This window comes from Callospermophilus lateralis, chromosome 9 (assembly GCF_048772815.1).
Source record: "Callospermophilus lateralis isolate mCalLat2 chromosome 9, mCalLat2.hap1, whole genome shotgun sequence".
Lineage (NCBI taxonomy): Eukaryota > Metazoa > Chordata > Mammalia > Rodentia > Sciuridae > Callospermophilus > Callospermophilus lateralis.
In genome coordinates, this window is record NC_135313.1 from 23759536 (window position 1) to 23781924 (window position 22389).

The window sequence follows — 22389 nt, forward strand, 5'->3', positions numbered from 1 at the left end:
AACATTCTTTATATCAGTGAAGTGATTCCTATTAGTAATACATAAAATTAGAAATCACTGCTTATTAAGTGGGAAAATGGAGAAGTCACTTCATGTCAATGACTCTAAGATTTTGTTTCATTGAGGACTCTTTGGATTTTTCCATTTTCATCTCTACTTATTCCTTGCTAAAGCAAACCTAAAGGGAATGTTATCCTCTGCATGCATCTAGAAACTTCTATTAGAGCCTTTAAAATGTAGCATCCCTTTATTCCCTAGTACTTTTTTTTCCCCTTTTGGATATTGGTTCAAATTGTGGTTCTGGTTAGTATCCAAAGAGGAAGTGTTTACAAGTAATCCAGCAAAACATACCTCTTCCTTTCTCTAGCATCTTTACTTTCAGATTTTACTCTAGCCAATATGTTACTTGTATTTCTCAACTGTTTCATCTTCCCCTGGTAACTCAAATTATCTTTCCAATCTCATGCAGGGTAAAGCATACTTCTTTTCATATAGAAAGAGTAAATTCTCTGTTATTAAGACATTTTAGGATAAATAATTGTTGATTGTGTTTAGGAACTTTTTAGTATCTAGGGAGATAAAGAAAATATAATCTCTGCTGTAAGACACCAATAGCTATTTGGCATAGATATGTTGCCCAATAAAGTAATATAATATAAAATAAATATAACACAGTGATATTTGATTATTGCACAAAAAGTTTGGCATAGGAGTGTTCCATAAAGAAAGCACTGGACAGTGATGCAGCCATATGAATGTTTATAGCAGCTCAAGTCACAATAGCTAAACTATGGAAGCAACCTAGACTCATTTCAATGGGTGAATGGATAAACAAAAAGTGATATATGCATATGTATGTATATATATATATATATGGATAAAAAGTTATATATATATAACTTTTTATCCATTTATATATGATGAAATATCCATTTATATATGATGGAATATTACTCATCCTTAAAAAAGAATGAAATTATGGCATTTGCTGTTAAATGGATGGAGCTGGAGAATATCATGCTAAGCAAAATAAGCCAATCCCAAAAAACCAAAAGCAGAATGTTTTCTCTGATATGCAGATGCAAATTAACAATAAGGTGGGGGGGTGACTAGGGAAGAATAGAGTTAATTTAGGTAAAAAGGATTGAAGAGAGGGGAGGGGGTATGGAGGAAGTAATAATAGTAGAATGAATCAGACATTACCCTATAGACATATATAACTATATGACTTGTGGGATTCTACATCATGTATAACCAGAAAAATGAGAAATTATACTCCTTTATATGTGATGTACCAAAGTGCATTCTACTGTCATGTATAACTTATTAAAACAAATTAAAAAATATTAAAAAAGAAAGTATTGGACCTGGGTCTCGTGGGATAATCAAGATCTCTTTCTCTGTGAACTTTAAATGAGTTCACATTAGATATCTCTTTGCTCAGAAAGAAAATATCTTTGCTGTCTTGTGAGTTCTGTATATGTTACCTAACTGTAGCTGGCTCAGAGGTAGTATTTGATAGTGTTTATTGAATGAAATCAGACAGAAAATTTCTACTATGCCCTTTCTTGTTCAAATTTTAAGTTCAGGAATCTTGGCTGTCATTTGTTTCCTCTCTCTCTCTCTCTTTCTCTCTTTTCTTTTCTTTTTTTGTAACAGGGATTGAACCCAGGGATGCTTAAACACTGAGCAACATTTTCAGCGCTTTTTTATATTTTATTTATTTAGAGACAGGGTCTCACTGAGTTGCTTAGGGTCCCACTAAATTGCTGAGGCTGGCTTTGAACTCGTGATCCTCCTGCCTCAGTCTCCTGAGCTGTTGGTATTACAGGCATCGCTGCCATTCTTTTCTGTTTCATTCTCCTCTCGCCATTTTCATGAGTTATTTTTCCACAGACTCATTTTATTTTGTGTAATAAGAAGCATTATTTTTAAGTTACTGGTCATATCATTGCAACATGACAGAATAATTTAATTGGCTGAGATTTCTGTGAAGGAACTGAAGACATTGGTCTGAGAGATTCACAATAGCTCTGAGTAGTGCCAGGGATTAGCAGAAACAGGGTTGTTTTTCCTTTTTTATTATTGGTATATATTTTATAGAAGCTCTTAAAAGCCACCTTTTTATACTCATTCTTATGGTTATGTGCCTGAAGTAACCAATAAAATGTGCCAGTAAAAACTGTAAAAACGGTATTTCAAGTTCCATTTAATCATTATAAATAGCTAAAAATTCTATCATTAACCTATAGTTATTTTCATTAAAAAATTCATGTTGCTTGTTTATTAATTTTGTCAACTCTGCAGAGACTTTGTTCTATGCAGTAGGATAAAGACAATCATATTTTACATTAATATATTTAGTTTTTAAATTTTATAATTTATATCCTTAAAAATATTATATATTTAGACTTTATTTTGAGCAGGGTCATGATGTAAAAAGAAACTTTTATAAACATCATTTTATAGACAGTGCTGTTTGATGACATCTATGAAGGCATACATATGGAAAGTCTGAATCTAAATATTTTTAGTTCAAATTTAGAACTGGTAAAATTTTGTTTCAATGAGAAAGCATAAATTAAAATTATTTTAATTCAAATTGTCTTATTCAGCAAATATAGCAAACATCAGCTATCAATTAAGCTTTGTAACTAGGCATCGATGGAACAAAGGCAACAAAATAAACCTTACCCATGCAGACAGTCTACTACTGATAAACTTTTGTGCTTCTGTTGATTATATAACCAATAAAAAATTTCTTAAAAATTATTATTGATTCAACTGTTGCACTTTACATTTAGCTGAATTTCTAAGTAGATGGCCTAAATGAAATAATTTTGTTGGTACATTTCAGCATCGTTGAAGTTGTCTGTGTTAAAGCAATAGGAATATTATGTCCTTTTCTTTGTGGGTAATGGTCATCCACTAAGATGTGAACACACCAAGGCAAGGGAACTGAGGAGATATTATGTTATATTTGTTACACATATTTTTAAGACTCTCAGCAGAGAGTCATATTTATACTTGAACTGAGTATTTAAAAACTTGCTATAAAACTGTGAAAACAACTATTTTGATCTAACCAATTCTGCATAGACCGTTCATATCAAAACTATTTTATGTATGGATTAAGAGCTTTGGATCAAAAAACAATTAATGTAGCCTTGTTTGTTTCTGAGATTGAGCCTTCCTTATATTTGAAAATATTGTTTAAATTTTAAAAAGAGAAAGCTCATATAAGACATCCGGCACCAGTAAAGAAATTGAAAAACTAGAATGTCTTTTGAGTAGTGTCCTAGAGAGTGTTCATAAGTCCATTAGAAGAAAAATGCATATTTATTAGGTATTATAATCTCCCATTTCAGTGAATTACATTCTGTAATCCTTTATATATTGAAGGACAGAGCATAGCTTTTTTTTTTTTTTTTAATCTTTTAGGGCAGCAGTGGTATTTGAGCCGTATAAATGAATCACAATAAAAAAGAATAGATATTCTGCACATACTCTTTTAGCAGAGATGTTGGTTTAGAAATACTTTGTACATAGAGTCCTTTTTAAAAAAATTTAATTGTCCAAATTCACCTAGAGACAAGTGGGAAGTTATTTTTTTAGAAAAGAACAAAAAAATTAAATAAAACTTGGTATTTAGGATATTTCTTAACCTACTTAAATAAATTCATACAATCTTGCATAATACTTAAATCTTAACAAATGAGGTCCATGCCCTAAGGAATTACAGTGTCCAAATCCTTAATAAACTCAATGATAGTGTAAATTCTTTTTGCAGTATGACTACATGTGAAATATGTTTTAAATGAAAATTCCTGAGATGTTACACTATAACTTACAGATGGATTAGTAATTTAAGATTCCACATTAGGAGTTTTTCCTCATTTTAAGTAACAAATTTCTCTTTCCAGCTTCTTCAACTCAGTCATTTCATTACTAAGGAGGAAAATCACTTAATGTCTCTGGATCACTCTTTTTCCTTCAGTAATTGGGACTTTAAAAAAAAAAAAAAAAAAAAAAAAAACATTCTAGAGGTAGTCAGCACAGCCGAATCAAGAGCATAGATATAGAGTAAGACAGACCTGCATTTCACTTAAGGCTTTGCACATGAGTCATTGAATTGTTTTAATTACATTAGCTGAATTTATTTTCTCTTTTGAAATTTCTTGGTTGTGTGTTTTTGAAGTTTAACAATCTCATGTAGCACTGAATGTGATTTAGAACTATACACATATAAACACAAATCAAAGTAAATTTTTAAAATATATTTAAAAATATTTTTAGTTGTGGATGGACACAATACCTTTATTTTGTTTACTTAGTTTTATGTGGTGCTGGGGATTGAACCCATGCTAGGCAAGTGCTCTACCACTGAGTTACAACCCCAGCCCCTCAAAGTAAATTTTGGTACAATTTCAATAACATAATATATGCCCACTAAAGATGATTTCAATATTATTGCTATTGTTCTCTGCACTAGGACATAAACTCCGTGGAGACTTGTCTGTTGCATTCACTGCTCTATTCCCAGTGCCCATGAGAGTGCTTAGAAAATACTATGGTCAATACATATATGTTAAAAGGGTGTGGGTGGGTGAATTATTTTATCCTTAGGGCAACTACTGACTAGAGAGTTAAATTTTGGGGAATTACTGTTAGAACATCAAGGAAATAGTAGATGTAGTTTTGTTTTGAAATGGCATTTTCAACCTTTCTAATAGACTTTGAATTCAGATGAAAACCAACTTTTGAATATTGATCCCTTTTTTTCACATACAACATGCTTATATTTGTGTGTGTTGTGTGTAGTTATTTTATAGGTAGCATATTTGAGTGAATACATACTTTAATTATATATTTTTTATTAATTATATCCTGCATTATATTTTAGCTTACTGGATAATAATTATACAACATCACATTTACTAAAATGTAAGAAGAGGTTGCTTTTCATGCTAGAGTATCAGAAACTTCCACTGGAATCTTTTGAGACCTTGCCCCAAACAAGTAGTTCAGACCAACCTACCTATTCTGTAGTTCACACAGCTTCTCACCAGTTTCTCAGATTCCCTTAGAAGATACTTTCTGAGGTATAGAGGAGGTAAACACTGTATCTTAAATGTTAAATAGTTTTATAAATATTTTATCAGGGTATTTAAATTGGTTCACTTCTCTTTCAGATCCTCCATTGGTATCAGAGAAATCCAGCAGCTGTCTCACCTCTTAAATTTAGGGAAAAAAGAAAAGAAAAAAGAAAAACACTTCTCATCTACAAATTTCTGCTAAAAAAATACATTGGGGCTCTAGTAATAAATTGTAGGTTGATTATTTCTGGCATTATGCTTCAACATTCCATAATGGGGTGTGTGCATGCATACACATCACAATGAGAAAATTTTTCAAGCCAAAAAATGAAAAAATATCCCCTTAAATGTGACATTTTTTTTTTTTTTTTTTTTTTTTTTTTCTGGTTTGAAGCCCAGCTCATCTTTATGATGCCTGACTTTGCCCTTTCCTGTCTAAACTTGATTGACTTTTGGAGAAAAATTATCAAGAGATCTTTCACTACTCTCTACCCCCTGAGTTCTGGTGGCTCAGAAATCCTCTCTTCTGAGTTCTGGGTATATTTGAGAGAGCTCAGAGATGAATAGAACCTTTCTTGAAAATAGTTCATGAAACTTGTATTTGATGCTGATTTCAAGACCCGACTATCCAGCAACCACTCCTTGTCTACAAATATCATCTTTCAAAATACTTGTTTTGTCTTATTCTGACCCTTACAATAAAATGCTTGAGAAAGCAAAGCTTTTTTGATTTCTACTTTCTCTACTTCAGATAGTGCAATAACCAATTTGTAGCTCTGAGTTACAACTAGTTCCAATTGAATTAGAGACTCATTCACTTTCTTTCTTACTTTACTAAATTTTGGGGATCTTTTCATAAAACTCTAGTTAGTGCAATCAGATTAGTCATGTGCTTACAAATTACTCCTCAACTAAGTGTTTAATAGCCATTTGTTATATTGAGACATCTGGATAGCAGCATTATTCTCTCTCTAAAGACATATCCAAGAAGGTATTTGCTTGCAATATGTTGTAATGCCTGAGAATATTCTAGTATCGATATAATTTCTGGCTGGTGAGCCTCAAGAGATCAGAAAAGCATGTCTTAAGCTTGCTTTCTGTATACGCTTAGTTAATTACATAGCGCTTTGCATATAGTATGTATGCAACCAGTGTTTGCTGGTAATCATCCTTGTTGCTGAGTTGTTCGCATTAACCAAAACAAGTGTACTCTTGAGAAATCAAAGCATATGCAAAGGAACATTACACTTAATTCTCTTACAGAAAAACCAGAATAAAATGCATTCAGTACTTTTAAGATTCTAATGTTTTCCTACTCCAAGAAGCTGATTTGTTAAATTAAAACTTCAGTTGAGATGAAAAGCACAAAAGCCCTAGTTAATATAGTTACATCTTCTAAGCCAAATAAAAATTCTCTTTGGTTTTTTATTTGCTTTATTTATTTAGTTTTATAATTTTTGTGGATAATTTTTTTGGTCAGTGTGGTAGGGTTACATGTCTTATGACACTACAAATATTATAAATTAATCCATCTACATAGGCTTAACTTATTCATTAGAAAGGTTTTATGATACAGAAAGTTTTTGAAATGTTTAGAGCTTATCCCAGACAGAAAAAAATAAGCATATAAAGTTATGAAAAGCTTTATAGTTTCATCCATATTTTGAATCCTAGATAGTGGGTTAAAGTTCTTCCAAACTATTTTCTGTATCTTTTTTTTCCTTTATCTTATGACTTCTTAAAAGTACTTTAAAACTGTGCTTGATAATAGCTACAATTCAGCAAAAACTCTAAGGGTGTATTTATGATTAGTTTTGTGTCCAAAAGGACAAATATTACGTGTTTCATATACCACATCAAAGAAAGAGAGATAACTAATATTCCATTGCGCATAGAAAACACATAGTATATTCACTTTGAGTTATTTCTAAACCTGATAAATTCTAGCTTATTTTCATTTACTTGTTTCTTTTACTATTAGAAGAAGAAATGATGATTCATGTTTATAGTGACTCACTTTCTTCCAAAATGATTGATCAATTTTATTCATTCAATAAACCAAAATTATGAAGAACCTACAATGGCCATGCACTATGCAAGATGTGAGAGATAAAGTCATTGCTCTAAAGAAGTAGGATGAAGATACTCAGAGAAATACACAATTCAATAACTCTGTAGCAAAGTATGTTATTAGTATAATGGAAATAATGTAAGGACAAATACTTGAACAAGTGGTGGTAATTTATTTCTAAGAGAAAAAGAGGGTTGTGACTTATTCCAGCTGGAGGAAGTGGTGCTATGTATGTAATGACAAGGCAAGTCAGACTGATGGTTAAAGATAATGTATAGTCAAGGCATAGATCTGTTCATGTCCTGCTGAGGAATTTGTCCTATTGAAGGAACTTTATTAGTCAATTTTAAAGTAAGGAAGGGATATCTTTGATTTTATGAAGGAGAACTCCAGTGGTAGTGCGGAAAACAAATAGATGGCTTTCTAGTTGTCCACTAGTGAAGGGGACATGAGTTCAAGATCAAATGGGCAATTTTAATTGACAGGACATCCTGACTCCTGGTGTCTATCTTAAGGACATGAGAAGATGATTGTGCAATTTCCCACTCTCAGCCTGGAGGAACAAAGAGATTATAGGACTTGTGTTATCAGTTAGTACTTAAAGTACCAATGAGACATTAAGAGAGTATAAAAATATAAAGGCAACTGAATTTGAAGAATGAGGTTTGGGTCAAATATAGAAGTTTAGTGTAAGTGATTATCTAGGAGGTGAATTCATGGAAATTGATCAAAATAGTCAAGTAGACAATATCAAATGAGAAGGGTCAAAAGACACAGAAAGAAACCTGAGAATAAGGATGGGAAGACTTAGGAAGAGGAAGATAAAGAGAGTGACTGGTTGCCTCTCTTAACATTAAGTCAAATAAAGAAATTAAGAATATTTGGAAATGCCTTTTATTTTATTTTATTACTTGTTGATGGAACTTTATTAATATGGGGTGCTGAGAATTGAACCCAGTGCCTCACACATGGTAGGCAAGCACTCTACCACTGAGCCACAACCCCAATCCTGGAAATGCCTTTTTTTTCTTTTAAAAAAATAAAAATAAATATAGGTAACCCCTTTTTAAAAATGTAAATAAAGTAATTTGTAAGGGCTATCAAATTTGGGGGTATGGGCTAATTTAAATATCTAAATTTTCAACACACAGATTCTGTTTGGAAATTTCATCTATTATTAATTGCTTTCTTCACAAATGTGGAATGCCTAAGTTTTTTCCTTTCATTTTTTTTCTTAAACTTGAAATTTATACTAAGCTTGTGGGTTATTGGGAAACATTAACACAAAACAAACAAAAAGCTCCTACAACTACTATTTTGCTCATGAGTGACAGCTTTACAGCTTTACTATTAATAGCAACCAAATGGTGAGAATAAGAATACTCAGAATTTCAGTCTTCAAAATTATTTCATATGTATAACAAAAAATGGACATTTTCACTTTGGTGTGTATCAAGAAGAGAATTTCTTCAGTTTTACAGATAATGGTAATCATGTTTGGGTTTATTTTGATCTTTGAATTGAATGCTGACTCATATAAGTAGATGCATAGAATTTTCATAGTTTATTTAAATACAAAAATGTGTTCTGTCCATGAGTGAGGAACACAATCAATATCTTTGCCTGCCTATTTCTTCCCATGCAACTTTGGTAAAATAATTTTATTTTATATATTTGAATACTTTTTCCAAACTCTTTACCCCATCTAGAATTTTTTTTAACTATAGAATTAAGTCTAACTCGTATAATATATTCATTCAATATGTTGAAGTAAATTTTGTAAAAAAAAAAAAAAGTGCTTTTATTGCCTGTGCCTGCAGTTTTTTAAGTTAATTTGTCAGACCTGAGATCCATTGTGAATTGGGTTACTTAAATTGTTTTTTTTTTTACATTAAAGTATAATCTTCCAGTTAGTTTGCAAACATTGTTGAATTTTTCTTTCATAAATAGAAAGACTGCAGATACACTAACATTTTTTTCTTTCTCTTTGAAAAAACAATGTATTGTGGAATATCTTGTCATGTAAGGTTACAGTGTATTCATACGTATGTATACAAATATATATATATTCTACAAACATGGAACTAGAGGATAACAATTCTATTATTTATTCTCATCTCTGATATTCTCTAATACTGAATTCACTCCTAAAATTTAATAGCTAGATGTGTTCTTAGAAAAATCCATATTGGTTTTCATTACCACCAGAAAACTAACTTTAGGTGAAAATGAATGGGGAAAATGAATGCTGTAATTATGTCATTAAGCCAGCATAAATTATTGCCATTTTATATATTTAAATATGGTTAATTTTTTCTTGCATATATATGACTATATTGAAATGGCTGTAAAGTTAAAATATAGCTATTAAATCGCTTCAAACTGATAGAAGAAAATCAAATGAAGCCTTCGGACATGACCTTTTCATAAATTTTTCTGCTAATGCAATGTCATAGTCCTTACAAGAATCTTGTCTCTGGAAGTAGAAAATAGTGAGGAAGATGTCACAACCCTTTGCTTCCCTGCCTCAAGCCACCAGGATCCCCTCCTCTTATATACTCTCTCACACAACAAGGAGAGAAGGATATAACTGGGGTTAACTGGAAAGGGTAATTTGGTTCTCTGGAGAAGTTGCTGGAAGTGATCCCAGCAGTTACAGGCCAGTCTACTTGTCTTAGGTCACTGCTAAAACTCTGGACAAGAATTTTGATGAGGTGTTAACAATAACATTGTAACTCATTCTATCCTCAAATTGTCTCATAAACTTCCACAGATAGGGTCACAATTGCTGTCACTTCCTTTTTATGATGTTTCGCTTGGAGGAAGGAAAAGTAGCTCCTGTGTTCATGAAGAGTATGTCACCACTGGGGCTGGAAAGTAGTGTGTCTCATAAATTTGAGGACACCTTTATTCTAAAATATAACAGGGCTACTGGTAAAATAAGTAGTACCCTGTCCGGATTGAGTGATATTTAAGAAAACATGCTTATAAAATCAAAATGTGTTTAATTGAACAAAATATACAGTAATGAATGACTATGGGCAAAGAACTGTGCTCAGAGCTGTATAGGACCCTGACAATGTATAACTGTGGTTCTTAAAATCAACCTTTTAATCAACTGGGAAGCCATGACAGGAGCTTAAGTAACCACAGGAAGGTAGGAAGAATTGTCTTAGATAACCCAAGCTACAGAGGTGTTTGGTATTTGCGATACTTCACCCTGAAATGTACTTCCCAACTGCTGGAAAAACTCAAACCTTTTCACAAAACTTTCTTCAGTTTTTCCTTGCCTTCACTCTTGCTCCTTTCTTTGAATCCCTCAAAGCTAGAGGACTTAACACCTGTGCACTGAGTTCAGTGTGTATTGTCTCTTGAGTCGAATTTTAACCTCCTGAGGTTAAGCATTGCATGTTAAAATTACTTTTTTATCCACAACAATACTGACACTTTAGCCATAAAGTGTCAACCATGGATAATTGCTGAAAAGGTTGGGTGGTCAGTAGACTGCACTAAAATATTGAGCTCATGTTTTTCACAACTATGGGAAGAGTTCTACAAGCTTATTTGTTTTCTTTTCCATAAACAGCTTTGCATCAGTAGGAACTTCTGAGAAACATGGAAGAAGAAAAAACTCGGTGCCCTTGTTCTTAATCACTATGTTTTTAATCATTCTTAGAGTTAATAACCCTGAGTTAATCACCATGCTTTGCATCTTAAACTAGTTGTAGGGGGTAGGAAGTTAAACTGATCAATGGTTAGTTGGTAAATAAATAAGGGAAAAGAAATGTGGGAGGTCTTCATTATATTGCATATAGAAATGCAAATTCCATGCTAATTTCTAGTTATTGAAAATCTAAAATTATAGAAAAAGAAAAACATCTTTTACTTATTATTTTTTTTTTTTTAGTATCTGGATGGCTAAGAGCTTTCTAAGCCTGAAAACAAACACAAAAAATTCTCCACTTTTATTAACAACATAAAAGTCAAAAGCATAATGTCCCAATAAAAAAAGCAACCAAAAAAAAGGAAAATAAAAATACTTCTTTACAGAGCAAAGTATAAATACCCTTACTATGTAAAGGGCTTATCTTATTCATAAGTAAAATGCTAAGTCCCCAGTATATTATAAAAGAAAGTAGACAGAAAAAGTCACAAAAAAAGAATTCAAAAAATGAAAAAAAATGACAACAATTTTAAATTGATCAATAAGAAAATGCAAATTAAAAAATGTGAGAAACATTTTTCTCACATAAAATATATTGAAAACTAATAACACAAGTGTGAGTATAGATAAAAGGCTGTGATGTTTCATGCACTCTGAAAAACACTTTGAAAATGTGTTAGCTCAAGTATTACAATGTCAAGTTCTTTATTCCAGTATTTTCTTTTTAAATAATCATTTCCATGATTTTAGAAATTTAGGCAAAAGATACATAATTAATATATTCATTAAATGGTTAATATATATTCATTAAATGGTTAATTCATAAAATGGAAAATTTAGAAATAACCTGAATATAAGGGTTGGACAATATGAAGAATGTAATTACATATATAATTGTGTATTTCACATTGTCTTATTGTAATATTGTTCTATTGAAAGAAAAATATGTTCATAATTTCTGACATACAATTTGTGGAAGTATTTCTCAAAGTTTAATATGTATTCTGTACATGTGTATATATGATGTATATACATATAAGTGCATATGTGTGTATACAATATAAATATGTATGTGAATATATATTCAATATGTACATATGTGAATATATAATGTAAATATATTTTGTACACGTATGTGTTTAAATGTATGTGTGTATAATATAATAACATAATTTACTATACTTATATTGAAATAAATTTTTGACTCAGTAAGCCTACAGAGGGGTCTGAAGTTTGTGTCTATAAAAGACTCCAAAGTTATGTTTTTGCTTCTGGTCTATTAACTACACACATCAAGGAGTAAGGGCCCATAGAACATCACAACATCAAATAGGTACTAAAGTTGCATGAAATTCTAGTTTTAAATTTTAAGTGAAAAAAAATCAATTTATAAAATCACACTGTGTAAACAACCTAACATTTGTTCTTGGTAATATAATTTATTTATTTTTAAAATATCAGAAAAAATAATTTTAAAAATTATGAGTTTTGACTTTCTCAAGACTTGATTATGTGTGAGGGTCTATAGTACATTTATGTATACATTTATTTTTATTATATTAATTTTATAAGGTTCCTGTAAAGTTGAACTGAATTTTTATCAGGAGTCTGATTCCTTTTTTTTCCTTGATCATAATGTGATTTCATCATGAATAAGCCTAATGAGGCAATTGAAACATGACTGATAACTTGGTAGAAAACCCAATTTTAACTTAAGATGGTTGAATTGGTATCATTTGAAAACGAGCTATAATTACTTGAAGAATCAAGAAACCCTCTATCTTTTAGGTGATGAGACAAAACATAGAAAAATCAGTCTGTCTTGAATCACTTACACTCACAGAGATACATATCATGTGCCACTTACTTGTTTCTGGTTTTCCAATAGCCTTGTGAGTCAGGCTACACAGGACAGCCTGGAAATACCTACAGCTCAGGAAGGTTGCATTTGTTTTACCTTTTGTGCACTTCTTGGCAGAGTGAGAAGTACCTCCCTAGATGCTGGTACTTAATCATTTAAGGCACAACTGCTTCTTTTGAATAATCTTTCTTTGACTTTTTGCCTACCCTGAATTGACTGGCCTTCTTTTATATTACTTCAGCTCTGTGTTTTCACTACATTCAGGGCTGTGAATTGTCTTTCCTGTGAAATATAAACAATGCTTTTAACTTCTCATTTTAAACAGCAAAGCATGAGCAGTAATTTAAACTTTTTATTTGATATAGGAACACGTTTAACTATCATTCTTTTTCAATTGTGGTACTTTTGAGATTATCTTCCAAATGATGGAAAAACAATTCTTTTTATTGAAACAATGAAAACAAAACAGATACTTTCTATCTCCTTCTACTTCCTATAGATTTTTGCTTTAGAAAGCGAATTCAGATTGATTCAACTCTGACTATAAAACCTATGATTCTGTTTTATGAAATGGAGAATGGACTTTCCTTAACTGTGAAAATATTAATTGTGTATAATTAAAATAATAAGAAATAAAATATGTTTATTCAAGCTTCAATCACTATCAAATGTCTATTGCTGTAGTAGTCCAGATTTTAACAATTATTTAAAAATGTACCATGTTGCATATAACTAGAAAAGAGGTGTGCATTTTCAAAGTACCTTAAGTTCTTGCAAGAAAAACTATGAATAATAGCACAATAAATTTATATTATATATGTAGTCATAGTAAATATAAGTGAAATGAAATAAATTAATATATTTTAATATATAATAAATTTATATGTTTAAAAATGTTTTCATCTAGTATATTATCTTAAAGTTTGCAGGGTACATTTCTGATGTCAGTTTCTTAAGTCAAGACATCAATTGTATATATATTTTTACCACATTGTGTGTGTGTGTAAGAGAGGGAGAGAGAGAGACAAAGGTAGCAGAAAATATGAACATAAAAAGAATTGACAAGTGGCAGCTGTCAGTAGACTTACTGTCTTTAACACTACTAACTGAACTGATGTCTTGTAGGTATGATCTGTAGTACATTTATTTTGTGATTTTTTTAATTGTTGTTGTTTTGTTTTGGTACCAGGAATTGAATCCAGGGACACGTAACCACTAAGTGACATCACCATCCCTGTTATTTTATTTTATTTTGTTATTTTGAGACAGGGACTTGCTAAGTCACTTAGGGTCTCACTAAGTTACTGAGGCTGGCTTTGAATTTGTGATTCTCCTGCTCAGCCTCCCAAGCCACTGGGATTACAGGTATGCACCACCATGCCTAGCTATTTGTGTGTGTGTGTGTGTGTGTGTGTCTGTGTGTGTGAATATTCAGAAATGCTTAGTGTGACTGGGCATGATGGTATATACCCATAAGCCCAGTAGCTCGGGAAGCTGAGGCAGGAGGATTGCAAGTTCAAAGCCAGATTTATCAACTTAATGAGGCCGTAAGCAACTAGCAAGATCCTGTCTCAAAAGATAAAAAGGGCTTGGGAGGCAGCTCAGTGATCTAATTCCAAAATGATAAATAAGAAATTTTCAGCATGTTTTATCTTTAGTCGTTTCAGCACTCCATTGGGCAGTTCAGAAACACACACACACACACACACACACACACACACAATGTAAACAGTTTTATATAAAAAAAAAAGTGTAACGGGACAGGAGGATTAATTTTCTATATTGTTTCTCATGTCATTTTTACCTTATTATAATAATGCACATTTGATTTTTTTTTCTTTTCATTGTATTCCTTCCCTTTGCCAAAATGGCATACTAAAGAGATGGGGAAATGGCCTTCTTGGCAATGGATTGATATAGAATTTTAAAAAGATGCTTCTGGCTCAAGATAATGATCGTTACAGAATAAATGTTAGCAAGGAAAGTATCAATAAATGTAGAAATTATTTATATATTATTTTTTTCTATTGATAACTTTTTATCATACTGTATTTAGATTCAGGGCTTTACACTCATTCTTTAGGTTTAAATAAAGCCACTCTTTCTGAATTTCATCCTGTGTTACTGGCACATTGGTAACTACTTTGTTTCTTTGTGAAAATGGAAGATCCTTTTAAACATGAGGGAAGGATGATAATCAAATAAAATATTTTGCTGTAAAACTTTAGTTAAAATTTGAACAGTATGCTGTTCAGAGCAGCTATCCCTCTGTCTCCACCCCATGTATTTCTGTATGTGGATACAGCTCTTCCCAAATTACAGTCATCCTGGTACCAATAAGATTTTGCAATTTCATAGGAGACCTATAAATTACAGGAGAACTGAAGTTGAAACACTGAATGCAGTATTAACAGAACAGTATCCACGTGCAAGGAGTCAGGGGAAAAGATATGGGAAAGTTTTTACATGTCTCTTCCAACAATTCTGTATCTAGAGACCAGAAGCCAAGTAGAGATTCAAAGAAACAGTGTTTTCTGAATAATATGCTTATAATTCTTCTGTGAACACATAAGACAAAACAATGTAAGCTGCTTTCCTGTAAGAACCATAGCATCAGCACTCAGGTAATCATCTGCATTCACCTTCTCAGAGACAGAGTTGCCCCAAAACATTCCAATGATGCAGCTCAGGAACACAAAGCACATATTCGAGTGGCTTTAGTGAGAAAAGTGATATGAATGATTTTGTTGTTAAAAGAAGATTAGGTATCAATTGACTATCCTTGGATAGATAAACTTCATAGTCATATAGTTATACATGTAATTCTTTGAATCTATGCCAGTTGTTTATAACAGAACAGTTTAATACTATTTATTATTGTTAAAATATTCAGTAGTATTATATGACTATGGTAGTACCATAGAAGATTATTTTAGAACATTATTCCCCATCATCTCAAGTTAGAATTTATGTAAGATACCATCAAACATGTGGTATTCATCAGGCTTGGTTATGAGGCTTGTGGTTTATTATAGTAAGTTAATAATAATTTCATATGAGAATATCCTGCCTATAGTTAATTTTATATCAAAGGCCAACATATTCTTTTAGGATGTATTACTTAATCATTAGCCAAGATCTTTTACTCATTTATTAATTCTGTTAGTTTTCTCAATAAACACCTAAATTGACAGTCATTTTACTTTCTTCTGTTAAATATTGGTCACTAAATGCTATGGTTCTGCCATAAAGACTTAAAAAGAAAATCATGTTTTCCAAAAATCACATACAGGTTTTTTTTTTTTTTTTTTTTTTTTTTTTTTTTTTTTTTACTTGATGGTTTCCAAAAACAGAGTACAAAGACAAATTCATGGTTACCTTTATGCAAGTCAACAGTGCAATGGACAATGTTTCTCTCATTGGACTTGTAATGCTCCAGCTTTATCTCTTTACAAATATGTCCAGACATTTTAACATTTGCATATAGGCTGGCACATTAAAAATTGAAGGCTAAAAATTTGGACTGATTGTTAAAAATAACAAGTGAAAGAGTTGAACAAAACCCATACACAGATAGACCTTTTGCCTGTATGCAAGTTGAAGCTAGTAAGATCATGGAAAAATAGTGCATATTCACCTTTACAATGTTGGAATTTTTATTTTTGGTCCATTATAATGGCTATGCTTTGAATCTTTTTGTTTATGATTTCCGTATTTTGTTAAGAAAATGTTAACACTATTACCAACCTCCTTTACAGACAAGAGTATTTATTAAGGTCTTAGAAGTGTTTTAAAGATGTAATATACAGCACTTTATTGTTATTTATAAATACTTATCATATAATTTACAAAATATATATGCCTCATTTTTTTTTGTTTATAAACTTATGTGTTTACAAAAGTTTATTCATATTTAAATCACTTTACAGTTATCTTTAAATGTCCATTGAGTTCATCAGCTTCCAACAATCTTATATTAAAAATAAGATCATGTCTTGCTACCTTTATACATTTTATTTTGTAGCTTTCTAACTTTTAAAATTATTTAAATTGTTTCATAATTTTTAATACTTTTATTCTTTATTTCCTTGCTTAACGGCTATAGCAAATGCTGTAAATATCCTTGAGTAAATACAACATCACATGGTAATGATGTAAACTATTGCTATTATTATTATTATCATTATTAATTTAGTCACAGTTTTATTGACTATTAAAAAGAAAATAAAATGTTTCTTAAAAATTAGTCATGACTACAATTTAACAAAAGGTATTGTAGAAATGTTTATGTTCTCTTCATACTTTAGTATTATATCAGTCTCAACTGAATTCAAATATATCTCTGTCGTTTAAACTAGCTGTAAAACATTGAGAAAAATGATTTAAATTCTCTACCATAATATCCAGTCTCTAAAATGTGAATAGTGTATTGGGGCTGGGGTTGTGGCTCAGTGATAGAGTGCTTGCCTAGCACAGTGAGGCAGTGGGTTCAATCCTTAACACCACATAAAAATAAATAAGCAAAAGAAAGATATTGTGTCCATCTACAACTTAAAAAGTTGTAAAATTAAAAAGTTTTAAAAAGTGTGAATAGTATAATTACATACCTCACTGAATTTATTTTTATTTTATTTTTGGTGTTAAATAAACTATGCAAGGCTTTCAATAGGGAATCGGGGATATACTTAGAACTTAAGTGTACTTTAGCATTGTCATCAGTGTCATCATCATTGTCATTTGTATGTTTTGATTATCAAGTACAAAAATATTGTTTCGATGTAATTGACTTTGAATATTTCTCCTGCTATTTTCTATGCTAATTTACTGCTTTTTGTTTTGTTTTGTGCTGTTTAACATAGTGTTAAGCTTGTCTAGAGAGACGATTAAAAGAAGAAGGCTATTCTAGGCAAGGCTGGAAGATATAGGGGTGCGGAAACAGAAAGTAAAATGTGGTCAATATGCAAAGAACGGCAATCAACTGAGCATAGCCACAAAGTTGGCCAGAGATACAGGCGGCCAACTGATCATGGCAGGTACACAAAGCTTGGTTACTTGTGCTATGCAAGGTCAGCACAGGGTTCTTTGCTCTTTGTCACTGGAGTCCTATACTTAAATGTGCTGCATTTCCATATTTTACTTTGTGAAAAAGTCAAGCAATTTAGGAGTAATCTGCTTATAAATTTAAATTCAATTTGCATCTAAGGGCCTTAAGTAACTGTTGACAGAAAAGAGAGAACACAGCTATTCTTTATGTCTGGTTTCCCTATTTTATACCTAATATATTATCCATTAAGTAAGGAAAAGGGGGAACATGAGATTTAGGAGTTGGTGGTGGAAGACTCCTGAACTTGGCCTCTTGCCATTCAGGCTCTTTAACGTTGTAAATGAAGGTCCAGGTTTTCTAGCTGATGCTAATATCATGTTTTTAAAGTTGTAAAAGTGACATATTTTAATGTAAATGTTAAATACTTAATATACTATTGCCATTTTCACAAAGTGAAAAGAAAAATATTCACAGCAAAGTGAATTTGCTGCTAAATTTTAATTTCCTTTGGTTCACACCAAATGGTTTTCTTGCCTACCTGAGTCTTCATTTGTCATGTTTTTTTTTTTTTTTTTTTTTTTTTAAGTGGAGTGAAGAGAACAAGACTGCCAGCTCCAAGAAAGATTTTTTTTGTGCTTTGGACTAAGGGCCATGAGTGTTCTGACCCTCAATCTCAACTCCCTTGTCTATGATACGGGAATTATAATACTTATTTAGCTCACAGATTTGATAGAGAAGAAGGACATCATGTGCATAAGTTGTTATCTGGACTTTGGGCAATATTAAGCTTTCTAGGAGGTATAGTTATTGAAATTATCAGTAACAACATTCACAAATAGTGCTGATATAGTCAGGAAAGGCCTTGCGAACATAGTGGAACTTGTAATGAGCATTGAAAGATGACAGATTGGGTAATACAAACATGTTTGTTTAAAAATGAGATAGAAAAAACCAGTGGGTAGGTGATTGAAAATGACTATGCAAAGAAAGAAACACACATTTGAGCATTACATGTGTTTGGGATAACAAATTGAATCGAATAAAGCAGAGGGTGTTTAGAGAGTAAGGAAGAGTATAGGCAGATATTTGAAGGCCTTAAAAGCTTACAAGAAGAATTTATATTGCATTTGTTTTAAAGCAGTAAGACAGTTAATAGTGATGCTTAAACCTGTAGGCATTACGGCACTAATATTTGTGGATGAATCTGAAATGGTAGATAATAGGATTGGAAGTAGCAGGTCCCAATGGAACCAATAAGATGGGAAAAAACCATGACCATGTTTCCCAGATGGTTGAGCAGGGAAAATCTCAAGGATTGTGTGCATAAGAAACAGCCCTCATTGGGAAAACATGCTGATTTTTGTTAGCATGTTTTTCCCATATCTCTAAGTTCATGTCCAGTTAGTTACTATGTGAATTTTAAAATAATTGTGCTCTTTATAAGAACAGTCATGTGAAGGAAAAATTGGTTATGTGGGAGAAATAAAATTTGGTTACAGATATTTTGGATTTGAAGTTATTTTAAGTTATTCAGGTAACTTTTCTTTGGTATATGCAAGGAGTTAAAAACTGAGAACTCGGATAAATAGAAATAGTGATCAATATTTATTCTTTATTGTTGTCAGCATGGTGTTTGAAACTATGTGGATATATATGCAGTGTTTAAGGCCATCAAAACTTAAATGTTATCTTTTTTTTTAATAGAAGGGTAAATGTTTTTCATGATTCTGAACAATAAAATAGTAATTAGATGGGAATCAAGAGTAGGAGGATAAAATTAAATGTAATATGAAGTAAAAATGAAAATAATATTAGTAATACGTTCTACATTTTCTTTATTTCCATTAATTCAATTGAAAGTTATCACTGCTCAAAATTTCAAACTCAAAGCTAAGTATGTATCAGTTTTCATAGATTCCATTAAAATATTTCTGAGGTAGTATATCTTATGACTGATTCCCTTCTAAATGGCTACTAGAGGCAATTATGTTAACTAGATAACATAGACTTTGAACTTTTCTGAATTTTTTCTTTGGCCAAATAATCTACATTTTATTAATTTACCATTTCTTAGGTATTTACTCTTCCCCTATTTTTTGCTTATAGTCCTAAAAACGTTTTGTGATATGAGATTTTTTCCAAATTATTTTACAAAATCTGAATCAAAACAGGTAATCTGATTTTTAAAAATTAGTGTGTTTCTAAAAGAAAAAAGAAAAAAGATTTATTCCTAGACTGCTAGAGATCTAAGTTACACAAGATATCACTGATGGATTAGAGAAATCAGTGTGGACCACAGCATACATATTAGCATTACATAAACAATGGAAAGCATCAAATAAAAGAATAGGTGGAAGAATAGGTGAAAATGAGAGAAAAGAAATAGCATATGAAAAATGATTATTGAGAATTTTAATTTAGGACAGATACTTACATACACTACAATGTCTTACTGTCATTTGCTTTTTTTTTTTTTTTTTATCATCCATTGCTATGTGTAAGAAAAAGAAATTAGAGAGTAGGTATAACAAAGCCAAGTGTTTACTAGGGCCAGGCAGAAAGTAAATGAGGAGGACTGAGACGAATCCTGTCTGGGAACATGTCTCACTGTGTTGTGAAAGACACTGCTATTCTCTCCCACTGCTGTCATGCAGAAATGATAGCCATTTTTACATGGTTTTAAAATGTAAGAAGACATTCAGATCTTTTTATGATCTCTCCCCACCGCTCACTTTAATCTTTGACAAATAATTCAAGAAATTTAAATATCGTAGAGATCAAACACTATCTTTTTGCTCCCTTCCTTTTAGAAACTTCCTGTTGCTTTTCAAACTTAAGCACACATTTGTGAAATCCTCACAAGGCAGATTCTGATTCATATGGTTGGTCTGGGACCTGAGATTCTGTACCTCTCACACAGCCCAGATGCTGCTGGTGCACAGATCACACTCTGAGTAATAGAGACTTGTAATGCTGTGCTATAATACAGTTCATACATCTTCCAATTCAGGTGTGGCAAATAGGCCTACATAGGAGAAAATTCCCATTGATTGGTTATGGTTTCCTGGAATAATCTGGTTTCCATGAGCAAGCAAATGAAAGTGTGGTGGCAAGTGTGTCTGATATTTAGCTAGCCTGGTTATCATTTTACAAATGAAGAAACAGGTCCAAGGATGTTAAATAACTTCCTCAGTGTTACATGGCTAAATTGTCATAGAACAAAAGCTACTATATTGGACATTGTCTTAGTCTTCTAGGATTACCATAGCCATTTAAAATAGACTGGATAAATTCAACAACAGAAATTTATTTTCTCAGAGTTCTGAAGCCTGGAAGCCCAGGATCAATATTTTAGGGCAAGATAGAGTGTGTTTTGAGGACCCTCTTTGTCACCTTTATACTATGTCCCACATGTGTCCACTGTCCTGTGTGAAGGGAGTAGCTATCCAGCATATCTTCCTATAAGGACACAAGTACTATCAAATGAAGGCCCTGTTTTTATAACTTTATGACCTGCATTACTTTCATCAAGGTGTGAATTATAAATACAGTACATGGGGATTTAAGTCTTCAACATATGAATTTGGTGGAAATATAATTAACATAGATCAATTTTAATCTATTAATACAAATTATAATAATCATTGTTAAAATAATAGAATAATGAATGTTTTAATAAGTTTGGTAAAATTTTCTGGAGAGAATACTTTATATCCATTGAAAAGAAACCATGACTTTCAAATTTATTTTCTTACTTATTTAATTCATAGAGTTGAAATAAGGGATATTTTTAAATTCAACTTTTAATAATATGCAAAAACAAATAATAAAAAGTTCTATGTTAGACACTCATATTTTATTAGTAATATTCTTATAAGAAAATATGATCATTTGTTAGAAAATCACCTTGAAGTAGTAACATGAATCTGTTATTAGTCACACTGTTTCTTAACACTTTTCAATAGCTGGATGATATAAACATCTTTGATGACATCCATACAATGTTTGTTCCCTTGTTTCCCTGAAACCAATCATTGTATCCCTAACACTGACTGACCTTGCATAAACCACTCCACACAATGGAAACTCTTAGCTTATTAGTACGACCACAATTTTTTATCCTGCTTGTTATCAACTATGCACTAGTGAGCATTAGGGAAAATATTATAATGCTTGTTGAATCTTCATTCTTATTCCATGGATGTTATATAAATGATCTCTGAACAGATTTTTCCAATCAGATTTATATCTCTTGGGTGGCTAGTAACTTGAGAGAACGGTATTTGCTTCTTTGCCTCACTGCCACTGAATGACACATTGAATCTGTTCAGATGTTTCAGTGTATTTGAAGATGTTTACCTGCCATATGTTTACTTGTCATTATTGATTTAACTGATCTGATTGAGTGGACGTTTGCTTCAAGGTATAATTCCTCAAAGTAGAAGAAAGTGTTCTCCTTGTATTTATGAATCCTTGTTAAGTTCAACTTTTTTGCTTTCTGTGCACTGGTTAGCTTGAAAACCTTATCTTTATCTGTAAATAGAAAAATATAAAGCATATGAATAAAATAGAACAAGGATATCAGTTCTATTTTATTAATAGGTAAGAAGCAGATTTTTCTATCTTATCAAAGACAGTATATATCATATATGC